Consider the following 10,671-nt stretch of genomic DNA (forward strand, 5'->3'; position numbering starts at 1 on the left):
CTTTTGAAATTGCACATTGCCAGTAAATTCAATAAGTTGTATTATGAATACTCAACACTTTAGAGTGAATCTAATGATTATAGTATAAACTGTGTTAATTGAAAACATTTTTTTTTATTAGCAAATTTAAATTGAGAATGGTATGTTTACACACATATTAAAAATTAAAAAGATAATTGTTTTTTTTTTTAAATTGCACATTGGCAGTATATTCGATAAGTTATATTATAGTTACTCAACATTTTACAATTAATCTAATGGTTATAGTTTAAACTGTGTGAATTGAAAACATTTTTTTTTATTAGCAAATTTAAATTGAGAATGGTATGTTTACACTTGTATTTAAAATTTAAGAGATTCTTGTATTCTTTTGAAATTGCACATTGCCGGTATATTCAATAAGTTATATTATGGTTACTCTACATTTAAAACTGAATCTAACGATTATAGGTTTAACAGTTTGAATTGAAAACATTTTTTTTGATTATTAAATTTAAATTGAAGTAGGTATGTTTACACACATATTAAAAATTAAAAAGAAAATTGTTTTACTTTTGAAATTGCACATTGCCAGTAAATTCAATAAGTTGTATTATGAATACTCAACACTTTAGAGTGAATCTAATGATTATAGAATAAACTGTGTTAATTGAAAACATTTTTTTTTATTAGCAAATTTAAATTGAAGTATGTATATTTACCCACATATTAAAAATTAAAAATATAATTGTTTTTTTTTTTTTTAAATTGCACATTGCCGGTATATTCAATAAGTTATATTATGGTTACTCTACATTTAAAACTGAATCTAACGATTATAGGTTTAACAGTTTGAATTGAAAACATTTTTTTTGATTATTAAATTTAAATTGAAGTAGGTATGTTTACACACATATTAAAAATTAAAAAGAAAATTGTTTTACTTTTGAAATTGCACATTGCCAGTAAATTCAATAAGTTGTATTATGAATACTCAACACTTTAGAGTGAATCTAATGATTATAGAATAAACTGTGTGAATTGAAAACTTTTTTTTTTATTATTAAATTTAATTTGAAGTAGGTATGTTTACACATATACACATATTAAAATAAAAAGAAGATTGTATTTTTTTTTTTTTCATTATCATTTTATTTAAAAAGTATTGCTAGAGTCATTCTAAAGTTATTAAAAATTGTAAAGGCTATTGTATATGCTGTGTGAAATGTAAACTTATAATATTTTTTTTTTTTCAAATTTCGAAAGAAACATTTTGTACAAAATGTTTTACTCTAATTATCTACTCTCTTTTTAAATTGATTCTAATGGAAGTTATTGCAAATGTGTTCGATGAAAAATGGGTTTTTTATTATGATGCTGAATTGAGGTTGTTTATTTCCACACATTATAATTATTATTATATGGAATTTGGTTTTTGATTTTACGTAATTCTTACAGGGATGTTTATATATAAAATAATTTTTAAAATGGTGATGGCGAATGTTACGGGTTTTATATCAAAATAATAAAATAATATTCAGCTGGTTGTCTTGATCATGGCTTCCACTCTAGGTTTTCTTGTTTTATTTCTCTTGTACTTGTGGATTTGTGCTGCAAGATATGTTATTTCCTCTGTATCTCCTTTGCTGCTATTGACGTTTAGCTAGAATTATCCAGCATTTTATCTTGTCTATCTAAAAGAAAAAACGATTAATTTTTGTGCCCTCGTGTCCCAATAAGTTATAAAAATCAGCCTAGTCCCTTCTTGTTCATTTAATTTTACGTTCACTTATGTCTTCAGATTGAAACTTGTGAGAAAAATTTAGTTCACATTTGATAGTATATGCATAGTTACTGCTGTAGTTCTTGTGTCTCTCTGTAGGTGATGTTGGTATTTATTGGGTTTCCTGTGTTTGTATACCATGTTATTGCTATTCTATAATAAATAAAATACAAGGAGTTATTTAATTTTGTTGGCCTAAAAAATGTAATAATAATAAGATAGAAATTAAACTCGGAGAGTTGAGAAAAGTTTTGGTGCGATGCACTAGTTTTTCCAAAATCTAAAAGATATGTTTTGTATAGACTGCTAATACAAAATTATTTTGCTAATCTAACATGTGTTATGTATCAAAAAATTAAATAATATTCCGTCTATTGCTTCAATTCCTTTTTCAACTGTGATGAGTTTCCTTGTTTTATGGCGATTGTACTTGTTAATAGGTGCTGCTCGGCGGTTTTTTTCTTCGATTACTGCTTCGCTGTTATCGGTTGTACCGGAATCATTCAGCTGTTCCTCTTTTCTATCTGAAATTAAATATGATTAATTTGTGTTCACTCTTGTACCTTCAGTTAATTTAATAGCTTATCATATTATGGACTTTAATCTTAAGGTTGTTAAATTAAAAACAGTCTAGTCCCTAATTGTTGTATAATATTATCCGAGTCCTCGTATGTTAATTCCGTAAGTGCAATGTATTATAGCCTGGGCTATAATCAACGACGGCTATAGAATATCATTTATCGAAATTAACAAAACAATAAAAATATATTGAAATATTCTTACCATTTATTTATTTTAGCTGTACTTCACAACAACTATTCACGGTTGCTCATGATTGGTGAATGGCATTGATTTAACGTTTTGAAATGTATTTTAGGCGATCAGGTACTGTCTCATAAATCTTTTAGATTATAATTTATTTTATTTTATTTGTTTCTAGTATTGTCGTGTCGGTTTTTTATTTAAAATTTTAATATAATATACCGGTTGTTATCATTATCAGTTATCACTTATCAGTTTTCACTATTTTATATCGTATTACCATTGAAATGGATAAGATATACTGGAGCGCGGACTCGACCTTAAAAACGAGCAGTCGCGTTTGGCGTTACCGCCACCATCGATGGATAAAACATTTCGTTTTTACAGAGCGAATTGTAAATAATTATTTATTTTCATTCATAATCGCTGATATATTTGCTCAAATGCTTATAAAAGTAAATTATCTATCTCATACTACTAAAAAGTAAAAAAAAAAACAATAAACCATCAGCTGCCACAATATAACAAAATTAAAAATATAATAGACAACAAAAATATAATATTGGTGCTATTTATTAATTCAGTCCTCTTCCATTTGAAATTATAATTTTGTATTATAATAACAATTATGGTTTTAATGTATTTATTTTTTTCTATTTTTTTAAATAAAATATTAAGATGCTATAAACACCTTGTCGATTTAATTTATTAAACAGTCTTAATGATAATTATTAATTAATATTAATATATAGGTATCTAATAAATAATTTTAAATTTATACAAATAAACTAAAACTAATTCTAACCTTCTATACCTTGCACTTCTTGCAGTATAAAACAATTTTATAAATTGACTAAAAGTATGCAGAATTGTTTAGAACAGACCTGCAGTATTTAATAAGATTGTATTATTATGATTCTTTTAATATAAAAAAAAATATATAAAAAATATTGGAATATATTCATTATACAACATATTTTTTTCCTTTAGATAAATCGTAATAATAAAATAAAAAAAGGAAATAGTGTTTTTACACAGTATAAACATAATATTGACAATTAAAAATATTATATTTTTTTTTTTTAAATTTAATACTACCATTTTGTACAAAATGTTAAATTATAATTTTTCTACATTTAATAGTGATTCTAATAGTCATAATTTCAACTGTGGTCTTTGTGATATGAAAGTTTATATTGCCTATTAACAATATAATAATGAAATGGTGTGTTTACACTGTACAAACATAAAATAGACTATTTTAAAAATATTTTATATTTTTTATATTTCATGAAAACATTTTATTCAATAAATTATATTATAGTTACTCTACACTTAAGAATGAATCTAATGATTATAGTTTCAACTGTGTCAAATGAAAACTTTTTTTTTAACTAGCAAATTTAAAATGAACTAGGTAAAAAGGAAATGGTGTGTTTACATAGTACAAATATAATAAAAATAGTACCTGTTGGAGTACCAATTTAGGACATAAAACTATAATAAATGTTTACAGTACCTATCTTATTAATACATTTGTCATTGATCCGTTGGCTATCATATATTTTAGTTATTGCATTTTTAAGTTCAAATCCGTAATAATCATTAAAAGTTTTATTATTTTGTTAGATTGATGATTGTTTTTATTGTACCCACCTATAGTTCATAATTTAACATATTTTAAAAATGTAAAGACTAATGTGCCTTATAAATAAAATATAAAAAAAAATATAAATTTAAATTTACCTGTAGATATGTTTGCACAATTTATAATTTAATTAATATAAATTAAAAAAATTTAAAAAACCGTTTAAGCAGATCATTTTTTTCAGATTCAGTTTGAACCAAATTTTTAAATATTTCATTAAATTCAGTAATATGATTAGCTATTTTTTCAAGATGATCACTAACTACTTTTTTTTTATTTGTTTTTTGTTTTTTTGTTAATGGTTCATCAGGTGATCTTGGCGGCATTAAGTCTGTGCTTGCTCCAGTATCTTTTGAATATAAAGGAAGAATCAATGTGGCATTCTACTGACTTAATGCCACAGGATATAGTGACTAATGGAGTGTAGCTAGGATCCTTAGAAAAAATAGACTCCATCTTATCAAAATATTCCCATGATCCCGTCCACGACCAGTTTTTGAATTTTTTTCTTTTATATTTTTTATATGTTGTGGTGTGTGTCCTCCATTTTCACTGGCACATTTCACCTACATGAGAAAATAATTATAAATTTCAGTGTGATAATTATAGATATTTTATTGTTACCTGTTACAGAAAATCCAAATTTATTGAGTTTAGCACTAATATCATTCCATATTTGAATTTTTGTTTTTCTACCGTTATTAAAATGTTTCTCAAATTCGACTTAGGTACTCATGAGGCATTCAGTTGATGACCTATTCCATACAAACTTTAAATAATCTTTTTCATTAGAATCATCTAAAATAAGAAATCATTTTATTAGAAGTTTTAAGTTTTAATTTATTATAGGACAGAAAGAAGCTCATTTAGTATAATTTATTTATTTATGATGTTGTTTTATTATTTTTTGAGGGATAATTGAAATTCATAACTATTTATCTTAAATTATGGTAACTAGCAAATAAATAAACAATTGTGATTACTTACATTTACTTGCATTCAAATCATCAACAGTAATTTCTGTGCTTGGTCCTGGAACTCCAACACCACAGAAATCCAAGCTTGTTTCCTTTTGACTTGCTATTAAATGAAAACAAAGATTGGAAAATGCAAGGAAAAGGAATATATGGTACAGAGGAGTGTACTCGATAATAGGTAATGGATTAAATTAAATTAAATTAAAGGAGAGCTTTCGCAAACAAAAAGTGTAAAAATATGTACAGGTATAATCTGAGAAAAGACGGTCAGTCAGTCTATAATATAGTCTTAAAGTTTCATATACCAACAAATAATATTTTTAAATTCGAACAAAATAATTAAAATTATTATTCTCTCTTTTAATATGTAATTTTGTCCAAATTTGAATTTATAATATCAGTAAAAATCACTGTATTTATATATTTTTTAGATTTACACCCCGCAATATACCAACTAGATTTACTTTCCTACCAGAAAAGCTACTGTTGAAGAATATATAAGCATTTTTACTATTCTAAAAGGTGATGACAGACACAAAAAAAAAAAATTAAAAAAAAAACATCATTGTAAAACCAATACATTCATCGCTTCGCTCAGAATCTAATATATAAACCCATAATAAATGTAAGCCATACAATGGATGAACCTTATACAAATTTTACAGTTTTTGACAAATTTTCATTCAATGCTTGTTTATGGATTCTGCAAATCTGTAGTGGCTAAAGTGTCTTTCGAGTGTGTTAAAAATAAAATAATTGTTAATTAATTTTTTTATTAATTTATAACTTACTTTCAACCATAACATTTGCAATTGATCTATAATATTAAAAATATGTAAGCAGTGAAATTTTTTTACTGTACTCGTACATTGGGTTATTTTTTTACGACAAATCAATATCAAAAGCGATGTACGTATATTAATGTACATTTTATATACCTACATGAGCATTTTAGATTGAAATACTTAACACTACGTCATTGCGGTATATCTATACAATAAATTGCATGATGTTATAAAAAATTTATAAATCTTAAAAAACATTGTGTTTTATACGATTATGCAACTCTTAAATTTGATGTCTATGTTATTACTAGGTCTGGAATTTTGATGCAAAGGCATCTTTTTTTCTGGTGTTTCGAAACTTTGCTTTATAAAATGCATAAAATGCGTTTTGGGTGATACTGATTATAGGTACCTATTTTAAAGTTATTTATTTATTTTTTTTTGTTGCATTTTTAGGGCATTTTTTGAGATTTTTTAGGGCATCAAGCCCTAGTTATAACCGAATAATACTGCAAATCAAAGCAGTTGTCCACGCAGTAGTGTGTTGTACCTCATAGTGCGGTATAGCCATACAGGACTACATACGGTGCTAATAATTCCATACCGCAATGAAGTAGGTACAATATATTTGATATAATATTGAACTACAATAATTTTGAAAAAAAAACGCCCACGATCCCTGCTAACCTCCAACCATTATTACGTTAATGATACGGTCGTGAATCGTGATCGTTCGGCCTTTTTTCTATTTTTGTTTCTCTTTTACTCGGCTGGAAAACGGCGAGGTTATAACTCCTCAAGAATGCGGTGCAAATTTTAATCACGGTCGTCGTGTATTGTACACGGAATGCAATAACATTAACAACAACAATCAATACCTATTATTGTTGCCACGATCTGTTATTGTTGGTGTTGCTGTTGCGGTTGTGTCGTCGGGTAAGTTGTCGTTCTGAAATGAGACTCAAAATTTACTAGGAACCTATACGGCCGAATACGTCATCATCGCGGCCCGAAGAGACCGGTGTTCGGCGGCGGTGCACTCGCCGTCCAAAAATTACGGCGGCGCTCGTCGTTCCGGCTAGACTCCTGGTCGTAATTCCATCGGTTACCCCAAGAAATGTTGATCGACATCGACAATATCAGTAAGTATAATAATATATTTTATAATATTATTGAAATATTATTGCTGTAATACCACGCCAATCGCTGTTTAGTTCTTAGGGGTCGATCGACCGAATTCATGTACCAGGAGCCTAGTCGGAGGCGATGACTGCCTCTGCGATTTTCATGCGGAGAGCGGCAGCGCCGCCAAACACCGGACTGTTCGGATACCGACGATGACATAATATTCGGCCGCATAGGTTCCTAGTAAATTTTGAGTCTCATTTCAGAACGACAACTTACGCGACGACACAACTGAAACAGCAACAGTAATATCTACAACAAATAGTTTTAAGTCTAAGGCTGAGATTTTAACGCCCTAAAAATCTCAAAAAAAATACAGTAGGTATAAAGTGTATGAAAATATTATGATTTATTAGCAAATTTAAATTGAAGTAGGTATGTTTACACACATAATAAAATTTAAACAGATAATTTTTTTTTTAAATTGCACATTGCCAGTATATTATATGATACTACAGTAGTGTATTTTTTTTTATATACCTATACATAATATCATTGATTATAAGTACTATAGTATTTATAATATTTAAACAAAATACTTATATTTATAATTATTAATTAGTAACCACCAATTCAATGGCTTAATATTTTGAACATAAATTAATGAAAAAAAGTAATCTTTGAATAGAAATGCCCAAATATATTTTGATTTTATCTTTTGGTGATACACATTAACATAATTTAATGTAGTCATGTAGATTCTAATTGGTAATTAGTCATCGGTAAGTTTCATACCACAATACCTAGGGTTTAAATTATAATTGATAGATCAATGAATAATACTCAATTAGATTATGAGGGACAGACTGATAAATGATAATGCCGTACCTAGTAATTAATATAGGTATAATTTAAAAGTACCCTTGAACAAATTTTTTTCTACTTTATTAATTTATTATTATTACTTTACGTTAAAATAATAATCAAAATTGTATTATATATTGTATAATACTTATATATATATTTAATATATTAAATAAAAACTAAATATGTGCACATGTGTCTCTTGAGTAGTGACTTCAGACTTGTAACAAAATGTAATAAAATATATGAACATAAAATAAAGAATCATAAAGTCAGTCTGATTACCTGCGCCATAATGTATTGCAGAAGGACGGAATTCTTAAGTCGACCAGCACGGCAGCACTTTAAATTGAAATGTTCAATAGGTATCATACATTTTTATACTAAATACTAAAAACTCGAGAGTCAAGACCCATGAAGTTTATAGTTAAAACGAATTTATTACAGTGTTCAGCATTGATTACCCAAACCTAACTTTTATTGACTCTTATAGTTTATAAAGATTCATTAAAAATATTTATTTTTAAAAACCATTTAAAACAACAAAAAATATGCAGAAGCAAGATTAAAAAACTTTAAAATACTGTTTTATATGTACTTATATCGTAAATATGTCGCTAAATATAGCGAGCTATAATAGTTAAATTGTAATTTATTATTTTACGAGTATATTATGGTTGGCACACTATAAGCAGTATAAGCTCTGCAATACAGCGAGCTATAGTAAGTGAAATTGTACTCTGTTTATTGTATTATTATTGGTATTATAATCTATGCCACAATAAATTATACATTTTGTTTATATTATGACTCATATATAGCTACTTTGTAAATACCTAAGATTTTTTATATATCTATCATAGTCAATATGTAGCAGCTGGCCAGCGGTGCACCGACTAATTTGTAAGTTATTATTATTATTTATTTTTACCAATTTATTTATTGTTCGGTCGTCCCAAACAGGCAAATATTATTATTATTCTTACATGTTTGGCCAGAAGGGCCGTAGTCTTTATTATAATTGTTTGCTTGAGTCCTAAGGGTCATAATTAATTATTCCTTATTTTATTTTAAATTCTAAACATACGTTGAAAATTATACCGTTTTATTATATTATATATATATTATTCACTACACAGATGGTATATTTCTTTCGGCAATACACCAACAACATCATCTAATCCGTTAGTTTGTTTGATATAGATATTTAAATATACATATACATATAAATATATAATATATATACATCAGTCATCAATACATGTCTAGTGTCTACATAAGGTCGTGCGCGTAATAAATTATATAAGCAGCCGGACTCACAGGTTATAGTAGAACGTTCCTGGCGCGAACACATATTGACATATTGTATTATGCAGTAGTGTATTTATGTAGCAGTGTTCAGTCTGAATATAGTCTGAATATATACCTGACATTAAGATTAGTAAAATAAAAAGTTTGGAAATTATATAATTTAGTTACAACTATATACAGTAATACAGTAGATTATATACGCTGCAAATATATAATTTTTGACACAAACTAATCATTTAAGACTTATAAAGACGTAAAATTTACTTGTACACATAATATATAATATTCAAACAAGTGCATAAAATAATCCAATTAGGGATATCTATGATACATCTACGTGTACCTATAAATATTTATCAAATATAGGTCTAACCAAAGATGCAAAAATTGCATATGAATATATAGACATTCTGTATGCGTCTTGCGTCTATAATTATTATAATACAAGAAATCGTAGACATTATAGACGTATACTGCACAGACGTATATTCTATATTCTATAGAGACATTACAGCCCGTTCATAGGCATCACATATACTACCTATGTGTATGTTTCCTGGGTACTTAAAGCATTATTTAAATGAACATTTTCTGTGAACATACTTAAATTTTACTTAAAACCAGTTCTAATATTTATAAGAAAAAACATAATAAAGTTTAAACAAAAAACAACTTTATTTAGTTGAATTCACGTATTACATTATATTTTATTATTTTATTCAAAAAGTAATGACAATCTCCTTTTGTTTGAAGCAAAAAATTAATTAAATCATCAATTTATTGATTAAAAAATTTTCAGGATTTTTTTTAGTAGCCGAATTCATATTTGCACGTCTTAACGAATTTTTTAATTATTTCAACTTAAAATTTGGTTACTTTGTAAATTGTAGGGCAACAACAGTCAACACTCTGTTAATACGTGGACTCGGAAAACACAATATTTCATTTTTACATATTTTACTAGCTTTAATTGTATTATTTTTTTTTTTTGTAAAAATATTTCAATAACATTGTTAAAAACAACTGCAAGTAATTCATTAGAATTAATTTTTCCGTTTTCGTGTTGGTTTTAAAACGAAGAAGGTCATAAACTAACGAAAGCTAACAAAGTAGTAGTACGTATTAATATACTACGATATAAAATGCACTTAGTTTTTCTGTCTCCTAAAATAGATCATCCATCACGAGCTAAATACGATAATTCCAGGAACTACAACGGCACAGTATAATATGGCGTGGCGATAACAAACGAGTACCACTTTGATAAATACAATAATATTCACTGTACAGTGTACGATTTATTTTCTGGGTTCTATTAAAAATTAATCACCAGATATTCTTTATCGATTACAATAGCACCATCGGTTGTTTCGCTATCTGGCCTAGTTGTCACAACTCACAACTCACGACTGTTCAGTCGTCAGTCGTGGTGCGTGT

General features: G+C 27.0%; 1 long non-coding RNA gene and 1 pseudogene across 1 annotated transcript; both read right to left on the minus strand.

Annotated features, from left to right (window-relative positions):
* Positions 1 to 1,121: 1,121 nt before the first annotated feature.
* LOC126552025 (uncharacterized) lies at positions 1,122 to 2,736 on the minus strand. Its single transcript, XR_007605881.1, has 3 exons — positions 2,546 to 2,736; positions 2,193 to 2,286; positions 1,122 to 1,915 (listed from the first exon to the last, which is right to left on the minus strand). It is a non-coding gene; the product is annotated as an uncharacterized LOC126552025 (long non-coding RNA).
* Positions 2,737 to 4,336: 1,600 nt separating this feature from the next.
* Positions 4,337 to 4,908, minus strand: LOC126552943 (uncharacterized; annotated as a pseudogene).
* Positions 4,909 to 10,671: the final 5,763 nt, after the last annotated feature.

The sequence above is a fragment of the Aphis gossypii genome, chromosome X (assembly GCF_020184175.1).
Source record: "Aphis gossypii isolate Hap1 chromosome X, ASM2018417v2, whole genome shotgun sequence".
In the NCBI taxonomy this organism is placed as follows: domain Eukaryota; kingdom Metazoa; phylum Arthropoda; class Insecta; order Hemiptera; family Aphididae; genus Aphis; species Aphis gossypii.